Below are 16,722 nucleotides of genomic sequence, written 5' to 3' on the forward strand. Positions count from 1 at the left end.
AGGTCAATGACCTTTCCATGCTAGTGGCCTCTAAAATTTTTTGGATACCGTTCAGAACTATTTGAAAAGCAAATAATGATGGTTTTCCTAACTATAATTGATAACATTGGTTATTCTGAAAAAAAATTCTTCATCAATTTATTTCTTATGTCCTAACAATATTCTCTAAATATTTTGAAACTTCTACCCATTTTTGCTTAATAGTGCTATAAAAACTAATAATTTACTGGAGCTCTAAAGCATAAAGCATTGATAGATTTTTATTGCTTATAAAATGAATACAAGCATTGTCTTTATTCTGTAAGTATTTTTAAATCAATAAGGTCAATAATCAGATATTTGAGATAGTATTTCTTGCAGATTGTGCAAACACAAGATTTTTAAGGTGGAATAAAAATATCTATTAGTCCAGATTTTTTTTGTTCCACTTCTATCTTTGTCGGTACATTTTTTTTCAAATGAAGATAATAATATCGATATCAATTTTAAACATCATTATTTATTTTTTAAAATACTTTGGAGTTTACAAAAATTGGTAAGACAGCTAAAATCCTCAGTAAATGTTATCCTTGATGTGTCACAACAAATATCACACAGACACGAAAAAAGGAATAACTTATTTATAAGAAACCTAAGCTTTATCAGTTTATGTTTGTTCATGAAAAAAAAACCAAAGAAAAAACAAGAAACAAAACACTTTAAACTGGCACAAAACGTTTAGATTTGATTTCCATGTTTCAAAGTAGGTATATACTTTCTTACCATATAAAAGCGGACTAAAAAGAGTGGGGTTAAAAACTTTTCTTTTGGAATAGTTGTGATACTCAATTGTCACTTGGTAGTTAAGAAGGTATTATCTCTCTTTGGATGAGTGAAATCAAACCATGGCATGCAATGCTAGATCACGGGATTATTAGAAATAGATAAACTCAGAACGGCGTGATTAATTCAGACAGCAAGATATAAATCAAAAATATATTAACATCAAAATTAAAATCTTAAAATTGAAGAAAAGAAATATTAGTAAAGAAAAAGAGAAAGAAAGAAACGACCATTTTTATAAACAAATCACATATCATCTATTGATGAAAAAACATGAATGGGAAAAATACAAAAACGAAAATTTATTAAAGTATCCCTCATAATTAGATTTTTTATGTCATTTTTAGATTTAAAAGCTGTATAGCCATTGGGTCAAAGTACCAGAATGACAGACGCAGTACTGAGGAAGGAACAGGCAGGGTTCAGGAAGCATCAAGACTGTACTGACCAGATCTTTGCACTCCGCAACATCATAGAGCAGCGCACTGAGTGACAGAGACAGCTGTATGTTAACTTTGTGGACTTCGAAAAGGCATTTAATAGTGTACACCCTGAAAACTTGTGGAACATTATACGCCATTATTGCATTCCATCTAAAATGGTCCACGTAATCAAGAGCTTCTATAACAACTTCAGATGCTCAGTAGAACACAACAACATCTTCATTAATCTGGACTTTGCGGATGACCCTGTCCTGCTGTCTCACACACACCATCATATCCAAGAAAAGACCAACAGGCTGCAAACGAACAGACAACAGGTTGGCCTACGTATAAGTAAAAAGAAAACAGAGATAATGACACTTAGCGTGGAAGCGCCTGTTCATTTTAAAACCAGAGATGAAGAACTACATGAGACAGACAACTTCACATACCTGGGTAGCATCACAACACAAAAGAGCATAGCAAAGGAGGACATACACAGCAGACTGGACAAGGCTAGGTGAGTATTTAGGGACATGAACAACATCTGGAGGTCTGCACAATACAGCACCAGGACCAAGCTGAAGCTTTCCAAGAGCTCTGTTGTGTCCACACTCTTATATAGATCAGGGAGTTGGAGAATTACAGAGACAGATCTCTCCAAATTACATCATTCCACACGCCATGCTTGCGCAGAGTACTTAAAATATTCTGACCAGAAAAAATAACAAATGAAGAACTACAGAGTAGATGCAACCAAGAGCACATTGGAACCATCATTAGGAAACGCTGATGGAGATGGATAGGACATGTCCCACGAAAAGACCCTCAGTCAGAAACGAGAACAGCCCTGCATTGGACCCCAGAAGGCAAGAGAAAGAGGGGAAGACCAAGAAAATTATGGAGAAGGACAGTGGAGAGCAAGCTTAAAGCCATGCTGCAGACCTGGGGATCAATTACAAAGCTGGTCCAGGATAGACAGTGGTGGAGGAAGTTTGTTGCTGCCTTACACACCACAGGGTGTAAAAGACAATGACGATGGCCAGATATTCATTCTCATGAAAAATTAGGACATACCACACTAGTATCCATTCACAATCAAAATCAGCAGTAGATGTCTTTGTGATTTAATCAACCCTTTACGTGATTGTTGTCCTTCATGTTACTGTCCTTCCTGTTACCTCATTTAAAGACTACATGGTAAGAGTAAGGATTTGATTTAATATTTTGACTTTAATTATGTACAAAGACATATCAAAGGGGCATGGGCACGATTTTGGTCAAATTTGATTTTTCTATATCTATTGTTTACAATGCTTTAGTAAGACATTTCAACCAAAATTTGAGTGTCAGTTGTAGATTTATGAGCAAAATACAGAGCTCAAAATTTGTTGTTATGTAAACAAGGTTTGTTCCATATCTTTATTTACATTGTTTCAACAACCGTAAAAAGTTCTTTTTCATGCTTTAAATTAGTTTTGAACATTAATAAATAGTTTCTAGAATTTGTTATAGTCATTTTAGGTCTAAACTTTGAAAATTCAACATGTAAACAAAAATTATGAGCTTTGTATTCAACTTAGTTTTGAACATTAATAAATAGTTTCTAGAATTTGTTATAGTCATTTTAGGTCTAAACTTTGAAAATTCAACATGTAAACAAAAATTATGAGCTTTGTATTCAACTTAGAACTCGACTGTTAACTATAAGAAATACTTTACTAAAGGAATGTAAACATTAAAAAAGGAATAAAAATTAACCTAACTCGTGACCTATTGCGTTGGAATCTGTTGCTCATGCACATCAAATATTGATATTGAATTGAAACACAATTTATTTGCTTATCATAAATACTTCTGTGATTGGCAACGGCAATAACAAGTTGCAACAAGGAAGTTTAATTAATAAAAATGGATGATACAGATATCTCTGACAATTAAAATAAGATTTTAATTGTCATCATTTAAAGACGTTGGTATAAAAACACTACACAATGTTTGAAGAAATTATGTATGTAAAAAAATATGTTAATGTTATGGTAACAGGAAGAAGAGAAGCAGTAACAATAATGACAAATGAACTATGTTTTTCGCAGTTAGTTTTGTTACAAGGACATCTTATTGATGAGAGTAATGTTAATGATGAACTTTTTCATAAAGTCCAAAAGACATCTTAAAAAAGTTGAAATTTGACAGTCATTTTATTAAAGGATCAGATTTACACAGTATTGTTCTTCCTCTAAATTCCATAATTAAGACGTCTGAAAATTTGAATATATAACCATGAAAGTTTTGTTTTAATTAATTGCAATTTGGTTTGTTCACTCTTTTTGATATTTTTTACAGTATATTAAAATAACAATGTGTTGGATGAAACATTCATATATATATAAGGGTTGTTTGGAAGCATTTTGCGCAAACTGTAAATATTTCTTCTATTGTTAGACTTGTATATTTTTTAACAGAAACCATACTATTGAACAATCAATCAGAACATTTTGAATAATACTGTAATAATAAGTCAATTTAATATTGAAAATTAAGAAAATTTTTAAAATACAACATTGCTTACTTACTTACTTATGCCTGCTACCCCTTCTGGGGCATAGGCCGCTGACAAGATTTCTACATGCCCCTCTATCCTTTGCAATCTTTTCTACCTCTTTCCAGTTTTTACCCATTCTCTTTATATCCGTCTCTAAATCTCTCCGCCAGGTGTTTCTTGGCCTGCCCCTCTTTCGTTTTCCTTGGGGGTTCCAGGATAGGGCTTGCCTTGTGAAGTTATCCTGTGGTTTGCGAAGTGTATGCCCTATCCACCTCCACCTTATCTTCATTGTTTCTTCCTCAATAGGAGCTTGTTCTCTGCCACAAATCTGTGTTACTTATTTTGTCAGGCCATCTGATCTGGAGGATACGTATCAGACATGAGTTGGTAAAAGTCTGGATCCTGTTTGTTGTAGATACAGTCATCCTCCATGTTTCTGAGCCATACAGGAGCACTGCCTTTACGTTGCTGTTAAAAAGCCTAATTTTGGCAATATTGCATCCTACGATAATTTGATTCAGCGATTGTCTTTTATCATCACCAGGTTGAAACCTTATGCAACCTATGAAAAATCACGAACTGCCCGAAATAATCATGTAGATGACACACTTAATTCCCCACATAAGGCGACTTGACTATTTCTTTTATCTTACGTACTGATGTAAATTCACAATAATTTGAGAATTAGTTACTTTAACTTACATTTTATGATTGATTCAATAATATGACAAAACAAAGATGTAATTATAAACAATATGATTTCTTTGATGATTAAGGCGGGCTATGAAGATGGTGACTATTGCAGAAATTAAAAATTAACATCACCAGCTAACGCAATGGAAAAAGCAAGCATTTTATTGTTTAAATGACAGTTGAAGCCATTCAATGCGATGTTTCGTGTGTATTGGACACAAATAAATACAAAATCAATATAATCATCAATATCTAAAGAAAAAATAAAAATCAGATTGAGGTCCAAAAAAAATTTAACGGCCTAATTTGAGGCAAGGCCGATTTTTAGAGCCAAACTAAAATTTTGAGCCAAACCAAATTTGAGGCTAAAAGTGAGGCCAAGTCAGTTCTGAGGCATGGCCAACGGGGCCAGACCAGGTCAGGTTTTGGACTATGCCTCCGACATTGTTTTTTTCCCCATTTTACAATGCAATTTCTATCTATATGTCAACATGTTAAAAGAAAATACTATTACTGCATGGTAAAATATTCAATAAGGGTATACAACTATGAAATGCGAGGAGAAAATAATGCGAACGAAAGTTTTTTTTTTCCAAATCTAAAACAATTTCAATAATACCTCTAGGGACAAAAGGATTTATCGGGGGCATAACCTCAAATGGAACAACATGTACCCTACTGTATTTGAGAAAACGGTAGCAAATAAGCCCACAGCTGCTATTTTTTAAATAATAAAATCAAGAGTGGGTATTCCGGACTTTTAAATAATTCATGTTTCATTTTCTATATTTTTTTCTTTGATTATATGCACAGGAAAAAGATATTCAATTGACAGAATAATACCTGATAAATCTAGACGTCTAATTTCCCAAGTATTACGGCTATTAATTGTAATCTGTAAGCTAAAAAAGAAAACAAAATATTATTGACTAAACAATTTGAATCATTGTATTTAATTGATATGCATTAAAAAAAATGTTGGAAAGTAATGATACAGTAATAATAAAATACTACTTAAAGCACACTTTAACATAACTGCTATTTGATGGAAGGGGCTAAGAAGCCATTAGCCCCTAAATCAACGTGATTTACATTTGAATGCTGGTTTTAATTTTGAAAATATGTTTCTCTTAAAGAGGTATTAATATAAAGTTGAAAAATTATTATAGTGTTAAAATAATAAATTAACAGCGTGTAACCTACAGTAACCTTTACAAGGTACAATTCACCTGTGTTTTCTATAAATAAACTGATAACTAGTTCTATAAGAAAAATCGTGATGTATTGATGCATTGCATTTGTGTGCTAATGTCCCAGTATTGATGAGTTCATGAGCAGTGTTGTTTTGGCACTTTTTAATATCAAGCCTTCGAAACACGTTTTGCATCCAACCATAAATTGACTTTTCTTCCATCGATGCTTATCAAAATATCACATCTCTTTGTTGCAGTGAAATAATACGTATTTTTTCCTGTTGAACTGCCAAACAAAATGACACACAGATAAGAGCAGTAACCAATCAAATATCAATCCATAAAATTATCAATAAAAAATAAATTAAAAAAATTATCAAATAATATGTTTGTTGTTTCCGTGATTAAGCTATTTGATTATTTTAATTGCTATAAAACATGCTTAGAATATGATATTAGTGCGAAGGCTTGGGAATCAAAACAAAAAAATTTAAATGATGGTTACAATAAAGATTTAAATATCTTTTCTTCGCACTTATTTGATTAAAGTGATTTTCATACCACTTATAATTCATGGGCGTAATATTATACTGAAAACGAAAACAAAATACGGTTATTATGCACAGTTATGACTGTACCTTCCTTTGTATGCCGTGTCTTAATTTTATGCATGAGCGCTGGCTGATAATACTTTGGAAAGTCTTCATACTATAATTTTTATGTCAGCCTGCCAAGAAAAATACTTCAACTCATATAAAGGTAAAAAAGTCATTAATTAAGTAAATAAATGACATTATTTAAAGCAACATATATACAAGACATATATACATATATATAACTAATAATGACAGAGTCCTTTACTTGTTCAAATTAAAAACATTGCAAAATATAAAGCAAGAATAAACAAAGATATACTCTCATATGCCATAACTAGTATTACGTATATCATTGGCACATATTGGCATAACAAAAGGACTAGTCAATAAAAAAGTATCAAATATACATAAACGACCTGAGAAAATGGGGCGTTAAACTGTTTAAATTATACAGTGAACCTTGTTGTCATATAGGTGTAGCAAATCATGATATATTCTTTAGAAACGTCCATAAAATTAACTTGTTTTTCGGTAAACCGTTTGAGAAGCAATTGGTATCGTTTTGATAGATGTACATCTTAATATAAATATTATCTTGATATAAATTGTTTACAGGTTCGAAAAAAGGGTTTTCTTTGGTATGCTGATAAGTGCATATACATCATCTGGCTAATTCACAATTACACATCGTTTGTCGTATGTGATTGATGTATTGCGTCTATGAGCCCAGTGTCAATGAGTGCGTGTACAATGTCGTTTTAAACAAGTTAAGACTCATACTATACTATCTATTACTATATTTAGTGGGGGATTTGTCCCAAATAAATATTAAAATTTCAGATCCTCAATGTTATATAGTGTGAATGAACATATGTATTTTTATACTTTTAGAAAGTATCGTAATATCTATAAAAAACATGGCAAGAAAAGAAATGATTATCAAATATAATTCAATGTAGCTATTGACTATGAATAAAATGTTTTCGCGTTACGAAGTATAGACATGTAAACAATTACGAAAGTGTGGGGTTACTAAGTTTACCTTATTATGAAGTATTTAGCCAATGAAATTTCAGTATTGGGTGTACGTGTTCGAATTGATTCATAGGTTGTCAGTAAGGTTCACTTTCTAGCGCACGCTGTCCCGAGCAAGTCGTGGTTTTTTTTATTGATATTATATATATTATATATAATATATATATATATGTGTGTGTGTGTGTATTTCATATTTCCTATTTCTATAAATTATTCAAAGAGTGAGGTTCCGCCACTCGAATGTTTGCTGACTCCGCATTTGGCTGCGGATACACAGGATTCCATAGTATTTTCAAAACAACTGGGTTTTTTTATCTATGGTTTTTCCTGGGCGGCGGAGGAGGCTTAAATCATGTTACACCATATTATTATGGATGCACATATTGTAATTTTATGTTACTCAATATTAATGTCTTGTCCAATGGCTTGTTTATGTGTTTGAAAAATAAACCTGGCGTGAGCCTGCTCGGTGTGCTGCAATGTAATTAAAGGGTGTTTTATTATGTGTAGTTATGAAATGAAGTGTGGACCTGGTTATACTTTTAGGTTATATTTGTGAAAATAATTTATGCACTGAATCCGTTGATGCTAAGTGGATTCAGATAATCTATTTTTAATGATTCAAATCAGTTGTTGAAATTCAAAAAAAAAAATTGGATCCAAAAATTGAAAAAAAAATTGATACTAAATCACACTATATACATAAAATTGAACCTTAAAATCTCAATTTCAAACATATACCAGTATAAAGGAGCATGTTAACAATCTGAGCAAAATCATATTTATACTAACTTGCTTCCATAACAAGGATACTAGTATTTTTTAATATTCCTTTTTTGACAATTTTGTGTATTGTTGTGTAAAAATAGAGACACTGTCTTTAATTGTCTTCCCTCGTGGTATCTTTCTAACACCATTGGGTCATAGTTTGAATAGACATGAACTTCGAAATGCAATTTTGCTTTGCTCATTAATTGCTCAATTAACTGCTTTCACATCCTAAAAAAGTTTCCGTTTGTTTTTTCTTATTTTTCTTTCTTATCTCCCCTTTACAATGAATTATTTCTCAAATTGTAGTTTTCATTTACTTCAACAAACAATATTTTTAGCCCCTTCCCCCAAAACGATGGTTCAAGGAAGCCTTTCTGATTACATGTTATTCGTCGTATGTTCGCCTCTCTGTCCATCTGTTTGTATGTCTGACCGTGCTTTTACGTTGTTTCTAACACCATTGGGGTAAAGTTAACCCAATTTGATACAATATTACCTAATGGAGACGGGGATTCTAAATTGTTAAAATAATATACCAGCCGGTTTTAAAAGACAGTAATCCCAAAACGTTGACAATATAATAGGACGTGTTTTTTTTAAAATCTTATTCTTAAGAATCACTTCACTAGAAATAATATCAAATCTTCTATATATGATTAGGACTCTAAAATGTCAAACTTTCACCCCGAACCATAACTGGGACTCAAAAAGGGGTTCAAAGTTCAAAATAGAAATGTTTGAATGAAAATATAAACAATTCTCCTCAAGAACTACAAAGCTAAAATTTTTGATAGAACTAAGCAAGCATCCACATAAAGTGAAAATTCTAAATACATGTAATTCAAACCGTGATCCCGGGCAATTATCTTGGTACCATAAGGTGGTCAAGGTCAAATTTATTCTTCTGAAAAACCAAATAGCCACACACTGTGCTATTATAATGCAACTATCATCATATAATGTAGGATTAGATTGTACAAACCGTGAACTTCCAGGCAATTCCAGTGCTCAGGATACCAGAGGGATTCGACGTTCGCTTAGTAATGGAAAAGGAAAATGTTTTAAAGACGTCGTTTACTCAGGGTTTGAGTTCTCAAATTCAGATTGTTATAAAGTTAAATGTCATGAGTAGAATTTGTTCTAAACACTTAAAGTATTTATGAAATGAATTATTATTGACATACCATTCGATATTTTTACTATATTATGGAATTAGGCCCAAACAAAGTTGGACTTTAAGCGAAACAGAGGAAATTCGGACTAAAATTTTCAGATTTTGTTTTTCACTGAAATATTTTTGGTAGTACTGTAATATTCAAAGTAAAGATTTTATTTGTTAGTCAACATAATTTCGCATATTTTTTTGTTGGTTTTATCTCACTTTTTCATTTAGATAACCGAATGGCACACGCTACAAAAATAGTGAAAAATGCTTAAAAACGATAAAAGACACCATATCTCAAAATTTTGATCATTGACCTCATATAATTTTTATGCCTGCAGAGTAAGGTTAATATACTTAGTATAATGCTATAAATGTGTAAGTATTATCATTATTCAGTTTTTTGTTAAATTGGATCAAAAATGGGTAGGTATTTGAAATTCAGACTGGAATATTTTTAAAAGAAATTGTGAATGAAAACTTCATAATTTGTGTCTGTTTAATGTCACTGCCATTCATAAACTGTATTTCTTTTTTTTAAAAGTTGAAATTTTTTTATTATTTTCACAATTAAGAAAATCTCAATGATAGTGTAAAATTTTTAGGGATTTTTCTTGATTTTTCAAAAAATATTAAATGGCCATTATCTCAAAAAGTAGGTCATTGACCTACTTTTTGAAAGTGAAAAATAGTACTACCATGACAGGTCTTTAACACACGGTGTATGGTTTTTCATTATCATCAGTGGAATTTTTTTCATTCTGAGTAAACGTATACCTTTTGTTCTTTACCAGATCTACAAAGCTACAACTTTTTGTATGAGTAAGCAAACATCTGCATAAAGTGTAAAATTAAATGATGACTCCCTAGTCAAAGCTTGGGCTCCAGGACTGGATGAAATATGAAATTTCAAAATAGAAAATATCAACCAAAGCCGTGTTTTAAAAAAATATTCTTACAAGAACCACTGTGTAGATTTATCACCAAATTAAAAAATAATAATATGTATGAAGATATGTTGTAGGTAACAACAATTTTTAAAGGCATCTTTCTTATGCAAAATATGTTATCTAATTGTAATGTAGAAAATTTCCGAATATGACATTTAGTTAAAACTTGAATATCTTGCCGACTTTTAAGACCAGGATTATCAAATCTTGTCAGTTGATGCATTAGAGGACCTGAGTGAAAAGGTCACTGTGAACTACTTTGCAGCTTTTCATTTTAAACTGTTTTAGATGCATTTTATGGGGAACCTGAGGACAATGATTAACAGACTTTATTAATCGGTTAATCTAAGGTTTTAAATTAAAAAAAGGTAACAATATGCTTATTATTTTGAAAGCATATAAAGTTTTATACTGAATATCTTATATTTAAGAAAAATTTCCTATGTAGATATATGGAAATGAGAACCTTTTGTAAAACAGTGTACAGACCAATAAACAGACGGACAAGAGGACGTACAGTGAGATAAATGACGAGTTAGTCCGAGTAGTTCATTTCTAAGGTGAACTCAATAATAAAAGAGTTTAATGCAACCCCGAATACATACATCTTTTCCTTTAAAGCAAAGACAAAACTAATTGGTTTCAATGGGAAAATTTTTTATTCATGAGTTTAAAGGAACCATAACCTCTAAGTGAAATATAAAACAATGCTTTTATCGATAAAATATAAAGAGCATCGTCATAAAAAAGCACATCATCAGCGAGCATCGGAAAGAAAGCTTAACAAAATATAAACACATTTCAGAAGAATACTAGTAATATATTTAACAATTTAGTAGTGGGTTTGTTGTTCATATAAACTATGCTGTTGTAGTTGTCCAGAGTAAAATATTTTAGGTTACCTGAGCTACTCACATAATAAACTTTTAATTGTTCTTTTCTGGTATTCTTGGTTTGTTCTGTTGACTATCAAGAGCAGAAAAATGTGTTATTGTAAAATGCATCAATTTTTATTTATTTATTTTAGTCAAAGTCAAAACCATCTAGGAAGCAAGGGTCATCAATTTTACAATTAATATTTATCCCTACAAATGACATCCATCAAATTTGATCAAGTTCTTTTTCGGAGAATTAAAACATTTGAAATACACCTGTTGAAACAATAAACAGCCCTCATCCCACGTCGCATTTTTTTGGCCATAAATATACTCGCGGAAAAAACAAACTGTGCATTATAAAATTTAGTATAATTTTTCTATATCTATTGATCACCTGTTGTTTATTGAAGAATTTGTACGCACGAGTTTTACGGGCCAATACTGTTCGGAATAAGAACTGTAAAGGATTTGTTTAAACTTTTTTTGTTAATGAAATCACTTTAGTTTCAATAAAATTTACCCCTGTGTCATGCCACGACTCAACGAAAACCAACGTAATCGTGTTGTGGGATGCTGCAAGCTGGAATGGCACAAAATACTGTAGCAAGACACTTTGGAGTTCATCGGAACACCATTCAGTCATTATGGAGACGTTTTCAATAATCTGGCAACACTCAGGATCGATAGCGCTCTGGGCGACCTCGTGTGACGTCATGTCAACAGGACAACCACATTAGACTTGTGCATCTGAGAAATCGTTTCCAGACAGCAAGTTTGACTGCCCGTAGCATACCAGGGCTTCGACCAATTAGTCCTTGAACTGTGCGTAATCGTCTGCGCGAGCAAAACATCAGACCGAGACGTCCAGCGGTGCGCCAAGTACTGCTTCAACGTCATCGTATCGCCAGACTAGCACACAACATCTGCGATTCAGAATACAGGACTGGGCCAATATTCTGTTCTCTGATGAATCCAGATTTCATTTGGATAGCAATGACGGCCGTTGTACGGTGTATCGTTGCGTTGGGGAGCGTTACCAGGACGCTTGTGTTGTGCAACGTCAACAATTTGATGGAGGTAGCGTTATGGTGTGGGGTGGAATATCAGCACGAGGAAGGACCCCTCTACAAATTGTCAATGGAAATCTCACCGGCGTACGCTATCGAGATGAAATTATTCAGCGTCATGTGATACCCTTCATACAGAGACATCAAAATCACATCACTCTGCAGCAAGAAAACGCAAGGCCACACGTTGCACGTGTAGTCAGGGACTTGTTTGTTCAACAGAATGTCGATGTCTTGCCTTGGCCAGCTGTTTCCCCCGATTTGTCGCCGATCGAGCACGTCTGGGATGAAATGGAAAGACGTTTACGCCGTTTACCAAATCAGCCAGTGACATTGGCTGATTTAGGCCAGGCTTTAACCAACATCTGGAATAACAAATCCCTCAAGCATTTCTGAACACTTTAGTGGCATCAATGAGGCGTCGCTGTCAAGCATGCATGAACGCAAATGGTGGTCACACGCGTTATTAATAATTTTCTTAATTCAATTTCAAATAACAGTGACTTTCGAGTGTGCTGAAATTGACGTTATTCGGCGTTGACATTAATGTGTTATGAGATGGTCTTACGAATATATGTGTTAACAGTATTACAAAAAATAAAATTTGTTCATTGTAATTTTTAAATGTTTTGTCATATATTAAATAATGCACAGTTTCTTTTTTTCCGCTAGTATATGTATTGAATAAAATGCCACAAATTTCGACGTAGATATTACCCATTGCAAGTTAAAACATATAAACAACGCTTGGTCAGTCAATCATGAGATATATTTCCCCATTGTTACGATAAGAGACATAAGATGTACATGTACTTCGCCCGAAGGAATGAACTCCGTCACATAATGCTGGTGAGAGTTGTACCCGCGGGCAGGTATGAGAACACATAGCGAACAAGATAAAAAGAGATGTTAATGATTGTAACTAACGCTGTACAAGATCAAGTTTGTGTTTAACTTAAATGAACTGAAAATTCAAGTGAGCTTTTCTTTGCCTGTTTGCCTGTCGGTAAAATTTTCACATTTTAAAACTTATTTTGCATAACCAATGAGCCAAATTTAACCAAATTTGCTACAAATTATTATTATGCGAAGAACGTCTTTTAAAGATATAAATATAGAGGGTCAAGCCCTTTTCAATGATAATGATCACGAATCATTAAAATAGGTTGTATGTTTAAAAACAAGGTTTTAAATAACCACTACGCCAGAAATGCCAATCTTATCACCAATGCTTTCAAGTATAATGAATTTAGAATTGTTAAAACTGTGACCCTAAGACCAAAACCGGGACCTACGAAGAAGGAGCTAAAATTTTAAAAAGAAATACTTAGGGAAAACTTTTGAAAATATATTTCACGATTAAGAACTACAAAGCTACAATTTGTGGTGTTGATGAACAAGCATCATCAGATAATGTAGATTTTACTGTGAAAACCTTGCCCCCCTGGCCAAAACATAGACCCGAGGAGGTATTCAATATAGAAATCAAAGGGTAAAACGTTTTAAAATCTTGTTCTCATCACTACAAAGTGTAATATTACTATGCAAGCATCCTCAGCTCTTTACATTTTTAAATCAAGGTCACAGTGATCTTAATGCGGTGTTTCATAACTACATGTATTTACTGTGGAATCATCATTGCTTGTGGGGGACCAATGCTCGTGGCTTTACGACAACCCTTTCCCACGAATTTACATCCCTACGAACCTATATACAACCATTTGTTTAATATCTATGAAAATTTTCCTGATTACACTACCAAAGAAATTACGTCCCCACGAAGCAGGAAAATTTTAGCTACCCACGAACATTGACCTCCTTGAATAAAAACAACTCCAAAGTATTGTCTTAACATGGATATTATTAGGCAAATGACTATCAAACTTTGTTTATTGGTGTGTCTTATTACCTCATATCATTTTTGTTTTCAAAAGTTGGTCACAATAACCTACTGGTTTTTTTTATATCAGTATTTTTTTTTATCCCAAATTGTTATCTTTGATACATTGATGCCTTAAATAATAAGATACAAAGGATAGGTCAGCCGATGAATCCATTTTATGATATGATGTTCCAAAAATAGGTTTTAATAAACTTTCTATATTATGTCAGATCTTGGAATATCTGAGAGTTTTGCGAGTTTTGAAATAATATAGAAAAGTTTAAAATTTGAAAATTTAGAAAAAGATGCAAGAACTGTCCTTCAGGTAAGAGAGATGGTCCATTAAGACCTCCCCACTCCCGAATATATGCTTTATACTGGTTTCTTTTCCTTTTAATCTAAAATTTTCTATCAGTTAAAGATGGTAGCTATGATATACACAACAATGTATCAATCCTGCTGAACAATGTATTATAAGCTACAGCTATTGTCTCACTTTTTCTAGAGAAAGGTTCTTAGCAGTAAAATAAAAGCCATAACAGTTTCAGGTGTGATAAAATGTCATTGCTTTGTTCCTGCACTGTTTCAGAACTGATATCATTTAAAAATGTTTTTGATTTACCTGATACGTTCCCATTTTGAATGATGTATTAAAACTTAATTCAACAGTCTGATGTTAGGAAATATGGTGCTATTTAGCTCACTGTTACAAAAAACAAAGGTACGATTAAAGACTGCAATAACAAAAAAAATGACGCCACAGCTGTGTTTTCAAAATGCGTCATACACCTATTTGCCCCAGCATGCCTCAAACTAATGAATATTTGTTCGTACAAAACTATATGTAACCGAGCAGAAAGGAGGCAGATGGTGATTTTAGTAGATTTATTTAATAGATAAATAAAGCATTGACCTATAAACAAAGAAATAATACATTAGACATAAAATACAGTTTTACGTGTACATTTGATATGTTTTGTTTCTGAAATCTTTGACAATAAGCAACCGTTACTCCAGTATTCATTTATAATATAAAACATGTTTTGTAACAATTTTACATTTGAACCTACAAACAAGTTTTAGAAATTACTATGACAAGTTTAACTGCAAAAATACGATAAAATATAAACTTTGCAATTAAAATAAAATGCCCTAATCACTAACATGGTAGTAAAGAAATATATAAGTAAATATAATATTAACATACCACAAGATGCAGCAGATACACGCTGGATTGACCAATGATGTTGAAAATGAAATACTGCCTAATTTTACTCAGTTTGAACGGTTACTTATATCAAATAGAGAATTAAATTTATTGGATAATGAAAATAAGAAAGACCAATGAAATTAGAGAACCAATGAAAAACGAAAGACTTTACTCAGCAAACTCAATCCAGTTGCGCAGTGTAACTGGCGGTTATTTAAATTTTAAGACTGTATTTAACAAAAACGGATAATAAAATAGATAAAACGAATAAATACATATAGAAATAGGTTTGATACTATCACATATACGGGGCATATTTCTAGTACATAACTCCCGTAAAAATCAATTCTTTAAACTTCTTGATGAATATAAACATTAGTTAGGTTATTCATACTGGTTATTTTATCCCTATTTCAAGTCTAAATCGATAATACAATATTTCATGAACTTTTACCCACTGACGCGGGTTATAAATTCTTCATTAATGATTATCCGCGGCAACTTGATTAAAGCATAATTATTCAAAAGCAATGCCAATGATACACGTTTGTCAATGGTAAGCTGAAAAAAGCAGACGTGTGTATATACTTGTGATTTGAACATATTTTATTGTGTAAGTAACACAAAAGGATCGGAAACAAGTTCTTGCAACTTACAAGTTCCTCTCCTAATGATAATACATACAATATATACAATTGTCATAGTACATGTAATATTACATGTTACTTATAGCTATTGACTTTATAATAATTAAATTCATAGACATACATTTACAAAGTAATTGCAAATATATAGTAGATAACGTTAATGTACAGTATAGAAAGCAAAAGCAAAAAGGAATTTAATTATTAAATCTTCCAGACTCATTAATAAACTTTTGAACTGCTGAAAAAATAAAGCAGTTTGTATTGTAAGACAAATTGTCACTACCCCAAAGAAGCAAATGTGAGTTAATTAAAATTGTTTCATCAAGCCTATTAAAAAGTAATTCAAAAAGATTGTTTCTTGCATTTACATAATTCTTGCATACAAAGAAAAAGTACTTGTAAGTTATATAATCAAATACAGAGGGAACATACAGAGAAAGTACAAAACAATAAATGAATACTAGAACCATTTAACCAAGACCTTGGACTTTCAGTAGTACGAAACTATCTAGTTCTTGCATCAAAACAAGTTAAAAATACCGTTTATCTGGTAATTTTTGCGATGATTTAATTTTCGTTTTTTTCACCTCTTTCAAATTGCAAAATATTGAATACGCAGAAATTACATCCTGCATCAATTTCTATAAGAATTGCACTTTCAAAATCGCAAAAAATGACTGACGCAATTCAAAAATGCTACATATTTTCCCCATTTTTCGCAAAGTTTGTGACACGCCGAAAAAAACCGTTTTACGGTACGCTGCTTTCGAATGAAATATGCATAGACTGCTGAAAAGTCAGACAAATTTTGTTGATTTCATAGAACCATGGCCGAGAGGCCAGCAATGA

At 32.3% G+C, this 16,722-nt stretch overlaps 1 long non-coding RNA gene across 1 annotated transcript; it reads right to left on the minus strand.

The window, feature by feature from the left end:
* Positions 1 to 5,568: 5,568 nt before the first annotated feature.
* LOC136276230 (uncharacterized) lies at positions 5,569 to 9,114 on the minus strand. Its single transcript, XR_010714684.1, has 3 exons — positions 9,060 to 9,114; positions 6,314 to 6,402; positions 5,569 to 5,961 (listed from the first exon to the last, which is right to left on the minus strand). It is a non-coding gene; the product is annotated as an uncharacterized lncRNA (long non-coding RNA).
* Between the last annotated feature and the right edge of the window lie 7,608 nt (positions 9,115 to 16,722).

The sequence above is a fragment of the Magallana gigas genome, chromosome 6, assembly GCF_963853765.1.
Source record: "Magallana gigas chromosome 6, xbMagGiga1.1, whole genome shotgun sequence".
Classification (NCBI taxonomy): Eukaryota; Metazoa; Mollusca; class Bivalvia; order Ostreida; family Ostreidae; genus Magallana; species Magallana gigas.